The 7920-nt window shown below is 49.3% G+C and overlaps 1 long non-coding RNA gene across 1 annotated transcript; it reads left to right on the forward strand.

Annotated features, from left to right (window-relative positions):
* The first annotated feature begins 156 nt into the window (after positions 1–156).
* On the forward strand, positions 157–7547 carry LOC119111837 (uncharacterized). The gene is made up of 4 exons (XR_005095625.1): positions 157–264; positions 6541–6596; positions 6831–6947; positions 7480–7547. It is a non-coding gene; the product is annotated as an uncharacterized LOC119111837 (long non-coding RNA).
* The last annotated feature ends 373 nt before the right edge of the window (positions 7548–7920 follow it).

Consider the following 7920-nt stretch of genomic DNA (forward strand, 5'->3'; position numbering starts at 1 on the left):
CGCCTCTTAAGCATATCGTATCACCTCACCTCGAAAACATCGCAACTACAACAGACAGGTCCGCACCACACGGATCAACACGGATGGCACGATATTGACGCATCAAGGCCATCCCGACGAATCAACCAGCGATTGTTTTGGGAGGTGGGTTTTGCTCAAGGTTTTGCTACTGTTTGTCAACTGGTCGACATACCGTCTAAATATGACGTCGTATTGATGGGCTTTCACTGCTGGAGCAGCCGCGGGGGCGTTGGGCGGTGTCAGGTACGGTGTGTGAGAGGCGGGGGTCTGTGGCGTCAGGGGTTAGCTTGCTGTTTCGTCGTTGGGGAGGGGGCTCCAGTCCTCCTAAAGTTGCTCTAAAGCCCCTCCCCAAATTTGAAAGGACACATGCTGGATCAAATACACATTTTAATTTAGAATGTGCATTTCCTTCTAGCTGTGCTGCTGCAAGCTAGAAACTGAGGATTACAACTTGATATTCAGCTGTCTGGCAATTTCTGAGACCAGCTAGTGAGAGATATTTGTTTTTCAGCTACTGATAAAGGATGGTCCTGCAGTGCCTGTATATATTATGCAAACTTGCAAGACTTATTTTGTTCTTGACATGAGCTGTGATTTTACTATTTTGTTTTCGCTCCCCTAGAGCAACAACCAATTTTGAAATGCTGCTCTTTTGTCAAAAGGCCACTACTGGGTATCAGGGCATCCTATTAAGTGGTAATGATGTCCATTGCTGGATAGGGATGCCTACTTGAAAGGATCCTGTTCTGACTTAGAGCCTCCTCAGTGCATAAGAAGGCTTTTATGGAGAGGAAACCCTGTTTCATCATCCAGAAACCTCTTGCCAGATCAGAAATCCACCTTGTGTTAGTGAGGAAGCCCCTTTTTCACCTTTAAGTGTTTCATTATCTGGTCTTGTCTGTCATGTGAATGTCAATATTTGTTCATGTGCTTATACCCCTGGGTCCAGTTCACTGCCTGTTTCCCTACCCTTACCCAAAATCATCCAGTCAGCATGAGACTGGCAGTGGCCAACCCAACATCCAGGTGCCTCAGCTTGAGGCTGGATAAATGGGCTGAGCCGGTAGGTAAAATGTCTGGGTTTGAGTTTAAAGAACAATAGATTTGACACTGCATCTACCACTGGTGCTCCTCCCTTGAATATTGCACATATAGGAGGCCTCCTGGAAATGTCTGCCACCAGTTAAAGGTATGTGGCACTGCCACTGTCTGTTGATGCATGCTTGGCAAGGGTAGCAACTTAATTGATCTTGTGTCATTAATCATTCATTTTATATTGCCTTATAGTGATCAGAAATTCTAAAGATGATGTTTGACTGTCCATCTCAATATCCTTGACCTCCTGTTCTTGTAACTGGACAATCTCATTTAAGGAATGTGTTTGCATTGGAATATTGTGCATGGTATCAGTGTGAGTTGAAGGTTAAATTCATGGGTGTAGGAACAGGGGGTCCATGGGGGGGGGGGGGGGGCAGCAATGTTAACTGCCCCCCACCCCACTTTTCAGATTAAGGTTGCATTTGGCTTACTTTTGCTCACTCATGAAACATTCATGACAATTTACCTGGTTCACCACCCATATCCCTTTACATGCATTATCTTTTTTGTTTGCTCATAAGCCATCGCATGGTGTTACAGCCGTACAGCCCATGCGGCAAGGCCTGGAGACTGCAGCGCTGGGCGTCGAGGCTGTTGTTACTTTGACTCGCGAGTGGCGTGTCAAGACCACATTGCACAGTTTTCTGTCAGTGATCAGTTTTGACAGGATCTTGAGCATTTTTAGATGAGCATGGGTTAGCCATGTTAATACAAGTTAGGAACCTGATTTCATTCACAGTCTATGGTCAGGGAGAACTTCATATCTATGAGGAACACAGAAAAACACAGAACTGGAGTCTGTTACAATTATTGGATGGCCTGCAGTGATCAGGGATGTTGTCAGGTCAATGAGGGTTCCTGTGTTGATCTGGGGCTAACTGCGCGGGTCAGAAGGCCTCCAGTGTCAGGGATGGGAACAGTGTGATATGATATATCCTTCTAATGGCCTCCTCATAGACCAAGAGATCCCACTCCATGTCAACAGAATGGTAGCCAAAAGACGCTTCACAATGGGACAGATTGGCCCTTCAGCCCTTGACCTGAAATGGTCAAGGTTGAAGGTGTTCCCCTGGTGTTCTACTCAAGAAGCCCCTTGCCTGGGAGGAAATAAGGAGTCATTATTGTTGAGGAGATTAGAGGTCTCATTGTTGAATAGGGTGGGTCTAAATGAGCTTTAAAAATGAGCAGTTATGCCATGTTTGCCTGAGAATGTTTGTCTTTTTCCGAATGTATTATTGAAACAAATAACATCAAAAGGCTTGAGCATGCCTGCCTGCAACCTCGAGAGCAAGAACAAAGGTGGTTTGGGTCGCAACTTCCGTAAAACCGAAAAGTTTCGGCCGCTGCAAGTGCCACCAGACGGCGGGCGCCGTGTTAATCTGTCTTCTGGATAGATAAATAGCTGCAAAAACATGAAAAATAGAGATTCTACCTTTACTCTTCCAGTTCAACCACCAGATTCCAGCCCCACCTCGCAGTGCTTTAAGGGCTGATCTGCTCTTTTCATCAGTCTAAAAATTGCACATGTGAAACATGTGCTTTGACTGCCCTGTAAATGTAAGATCTGGTGTCATGAAGCGTTCAAGGATGCTTTTTTTCTGAAGCGTCGTCTTTTTCGTCCATCCGTTGGCCACAACTTAGTGTTGGCGGCTAAGCCGACGCTGCGCGAACTACGGGGACCGCAACGCCTGACGTCGGGGCTTGTGTTCCTAAGATTTTCGAGTGCGCATGCTGAAAATGATGTCACATGACTTGTATTACCAGTCGAGTAAAGTGTTTAAAGGTTATTATTTCAGTAGCGTCATCATGTTCGTCCACCGGTGAGCCCAACTAAGAGTTAGCTACTGGACGAACGCTCAGCGGACTATGGAGACTGCAACGCCGGGTATGGAGGTTTATGTTGCTAAGATTTGCGAGCGCGTATGTTAAGAAACCTGTTACATAAATTGTATCACTAATGGATTCTGTCTGAATGGTGAACGTTTTCAGACAAATATGGCTTGGCCATGTTAATGCACATTGTTGACCACTCGATCTGCAATCAAATTTTCATCTTCAAATTTGGATCAAACATATCGATCTTCGATCTACCTTGGCGATGTCCTTAATGTCTGTAGAACCCAGCTTAGAAAATTCTGACAAAGCTTCTGAATTCTCTCGGTGTAGAAAAGTCAACTAACCATTGCAAGTTAAAAGTGCCTGTGATTTATTCCATGCAGCCGTTCAACACCAGATTTCTGCGGTTTTTTTACCTCAAAATACAAACAGAATTAAGCCCACGGTAGCTCCTGGTTTCTGTTCTGGTTACAACTTAAAAATAACAATAAAGCGAAGAAAACTGTGTCACTTGTTAACAAGTAAGCTATATCCCGGGATTTTTTTTGGGGGGGGGGGAGGTTGGATCACCATGAGATGAGCTTTTGTCAACCTTGTGTTCCCCCTTGGCAAGGCCCTGGCTACGCCCCTGCCTACACACAAAAGCAGATCAAGTTGTATACGTTGCATGATGGGCAATGAAATGTCCGTTGGGTCATTTCATACCTAAGGCAGACAGCTTTCCGGAGGCTATTTTTCTGCGATGGTGTGGCGCAAGGGAAGATAATTTGAAGAAAAGACGCGGTTGCAGGTGTCTAACACATGTTTCATATACCATGTAGTGGTAGCACTGATCCAAAAGTATGCATCAAAGCAGCCATGCGACCAGTTCGCAGTCAGTCATGCGGGACACATGCGGGCCAGGGCAGCGGCCACCGACGGCGGACGGGAGCAGGGCCCAGATAGCAACATATGACAGATGGACCTTATTATGTGGATCGGTTCTTAGAAGAGAATCTCTAGTCGTATGACTTAAATCACATTGTTTCTGGTAGTTTCAAGCTCCCGAATTGGTTTCCGCCTAAAATGCTACTACAGGTCTTATCTCTTGAAAAACAGTCAGCGAAATGAAGGCGATGAAAAGTTTGTCGCACTGTGAGCCATCGATCCGCTTTCAGTATTCTCACCAGCCTATATCCAGGCCGTATTTTGGCATTTACACTGCGGAGGCAGATGCTTCCTCAGTGACCCAAAATGCCTACCCGCTCGTGGAATTTCGCCTCCCCAGGAAAGATGGCGTTAAAATGGACGAATAATCTTAGGAAGCTGGATAGCCTTATTTGCCAAATGACAGATCATTCGAACAGGCAATGTTGTGCACGGTGAGAACAGCTCCAGATGCATGTCTAGCATAGTAGCCATGCCATTCGAATAAAAAGCGATAACAACCTGCATCACTACCCGTCCCCTCCCCCCCCCCCCCTACCCCCGGATCATCGGGCTCGCTTTCCAGAGAAAGTTGCTGAAGTACACCCTGAGCTTGCCCCCCCCCCACACACTTCTTGAAACGTTACCACGCCTAGGGCTAGATTTAGGCCGCTCAACTGCAGTTGACAATACTACTGCAGGTGAAAAAGCATTCCAAACATTTACAATCCAGGTGCTGAGTTCTAAGGGACAAGGGCTCCAGCTTGAGGTTTTTCTAGCTTCCATTGGTGTCCTCTTGCCTCCCAGGGAATGTTGCTTGTCATGAACTCATACCTAACTAGTAGGAAACGTTTGTGAAAAGTGTGCCTCTGTGAAACATTTGGAACACTGCAGCCATGTCTCCCCTGTGATGACAGCCACACAGTTAAGGCAGCTGGGGGAGTCAGAGCCTGTCAGAATGTGGCTGGTACCTCAATTCTTGGACAAGATGCGTAGCTCGTCGTTGAACCCGCTCCAGCCTGACCTGATCCAGTTTGCCAGATAGCCCCAGATGCTGGTGCTACACCTTAAAAATGTGTGTTCCATGATCCTTTGCAGCAGTGGCAGCATGAAAACGGCGATGTTGGCGAATGACCGCTAGCGTGTGGTCGACCAGGGTTAAAACCGCCTGTGCCGTCTATTGCAATTTGGGCATGTGGTCCACGAAGATTCCGATCTATTTTTCTGTGTGCTCGACTGCGATTCGATGCCGTTCAGGAAGAAGACCGGTCTCGGGTTACGGGTGCCGATGTGTATTACTTTACATTTTGACTTGTTGAATGGGATCAACCACTCCTCCGACCACTTGAACAGGGTGTCGAGGTCGGTCGGTAGAGGAGAGGTAGTTATTGACCTTGGAACATGGCAGTACACCGTAGTGTCATCCGCGAACATCTTAACCGCGCTTCGCACTCGATGTGGTATATCGTGAACGAAAAGGATAAAACAGCTTCGATCCCAGCACCAATCCTTGAGAGATGCCGCTTGCGACGTCGGTCCAGTCAGACTGCGAGCCCTGGACCCCTGCGACGTCGGTCCAGTCAGACTGCGAGCCCTGGACCCCTGCGACGTCGGTCCAGTCAGACTGCGAGCCCTGGACCCCTGCGACGTCGGTCCAGTCAGACTGCGAGCCCTGGACCCCTGCGACGTCGGTCCAGTCAGACTGCGAGCCCTGGTCCCCTGCGACGTCGGTCCAGTCAGACTGCGAGCCCTGGTCCCCTGCGACGTCGGTCCAGTCAGACTGCGAGCCCTGGACCCCTGCGACGTCGGTCCAGTCAGACTGCGAGCCCTGGTCCCCTGCGACGTCGGTCCAGTCAGACTGCGAGCCCTGGTCCCCTCGGCATTGTGCATTTCCTTGGTTAGTAAGGATCTGATTCAACACAGGTAGACCGCCTGTCACACTGTAAGCACGAAGCTCGACAAGCTGTCGGTTGTGAGGTACCAAGTCGAAGGTTTGCTGAAGTCAGTGTGCATTACGTCCACCGGCCCCCGATCCCCTTCCGTGGCGCTCCACTTTTTCATGACCTTTATAGACGGGTGTAGCAGGAATGCTTCGGGGGAAACCCACGTTGGAGAACATGAAGGAGATCCGTCTCTGAGAAGTGTTTAAGTACGCCATCTCTGGCAAAGGATTCAATCTCTTTGGAAGGAACAGCAGTAAGGCTGACTAGATGCTAGCTCGCTGGAGACTGTCAGCTACCTTTCTTGAAGATCGGGACTACCTCACCCAGCTTCCATTGCTGGGGGAGCCTTCCAGATGCCAATGAAATTTGAAAAAAAATCATGCTGAGGTGTACTTCCAGGGCATTTGTCAGTTTATGAAGAAACCAGGGGGATGTACACCGTCTGGTACAGGGCTCTGGGCCATTTCAGTGAGGCGAGTTTCTTTACCCCTGCCTAGGTAGAGGTGCTCACGTCTTTCAGTCTGTTTAAGTTGCAAAGCATCACAGGCAGGGCCTCATTCCCTTCGTCCGTAAAGACTCTCGTGGAGAATTTGCAGAGAACTTTGGCCTTCCCTCTTGTGTGCCTTCCCTACTCCAAATGTCTCGCGGATCTGTTGTCTCCCTGGCTAGAAGAATTTGGATAAAGTAGAATGTGACCAAATGCATCCTATAACATGACTGGCTCACTTTTTCTCAGGCCATCAGCATTTGCCTGGTACCATGGGTGATGAAGATGACGATGTGATTTTCACGGTACGTGGGTTTGATTAAAATGCATGCTATTGTACAAGCTGTTTTTCTGCAGATTGAAGCATAAACTGTTGGCGTGTGAACAAGTTAAGATGCAACAGTTGACAAAATAGTGAAGTTCCAAAGCTGCCTTGGTGAGCATGATGTTCTATGTCGCTTGTCACCTGATGTTGTCACTTGAAGAGTGCCAACATTATCACTCTTCCATTGACTGATATTCTTGTCTCCCCTCTCCAGAATACGGCTCTTTACGATCACCTGGTATCCAGCGGATACAATGATTTCGAGTCAGCATCGTGTTTGGGGGATGTCATTGATCAGTCAGCTGAGCTCACGGCGCAGTCTCATCAAAAGGTCAGGCAGCCTGGCAGTGTTTGACTTGATGTGATGTCTGAGGATGATGCATTGGTAGTCAGCCTTTCCCATTTCCAATCTTATGTGATAGTCTTGATGTTATTTAATGATGTTATTATGCATTATTCGATCTGATGATGGATGAGACCACAGTCTTACAGGCATTGACTATGTTCGTGACTTGCATGTAAACTTTTGCCATTTGTTTCTAGTCCTAGTTTCCTGTGCCTTGGTTGCTGCATTTTTTTTTTGCATCGTCACCATGTGCTGAAAAAAGTAGTACAGAATTGAAATGAATGCAAAACTGTGAAGGAATAAGAATGCACTCATGAGAACATGGAACTACAAGCCAATAAAAGCAGCATTGCATATGGTTCTGCAGAGAACAACTTTGCAACAACTCTGCAAGCCGGTGATCACCGGTCAGGCAAGTCACGCAGGCGTCTGTCTCAGCTGCTGTGTGTTCACACGAGTCCCCGTGCGCCGTGCTCCCCCAGTGTGCCCGTGATAACACCCCAGCCGGCGTCGGCAGGTGGCGCGGCTGCGGGTCGGCGCGGTGCGGGCGCTCGACTGGCTCGGGCTGCGGGCAGGGCCGCTGCTGCTGCCGCAAGCGCTGGCCGCGCTGCTGGACGCCGGGCTCATGAGCGACCGCGATCGCGCCATGGCAGCGGACCTGAGCTCGGACCAGCGGCCGCGCGCCGCCGGCGCTGGCGCCACCGGGTGAGCTGCCCGTAGGCCGCCCCGCCTCGCTCCTTCTCTGCCCCCTCCCCGCCCCCACCGGGTGAGCTGCCCGTCAGCCCGCCCCGCCTCTCTCCTTCTATGCCCCCTCCCCGCCCCCAGCGGTGGATCTTGAGCACGGAAAGACGGCCGTTGATGTGACGTTGCCGCGGGAGCGTGCCGAGAAGTGGTCCGGTTTGTCCAAGTCTCGCAAACGCATTGCGTCTTGGTTCAAACGTGCGTGTTCTGTCACCGG

The sequence above is a fragment of the Pollicipes pollicipes genome, unplaced genomic scaffold (assembly GCF_011947565.3).
Source record: "Pollicipes pollicipes isolate AB1234 unplaced genomic scaffold, Ppol_2.1 Scaffold_7261;HRSCAF=8764_pilon_pilon_pilon, whole genome shotgun sequence".
NCBI lineage: Eukaryota > Metazoa > Arthropoda > Thecostraca > Pollicipedomorpha > Pollicipedidae > Pollicipes > Pollicipes pollicipes.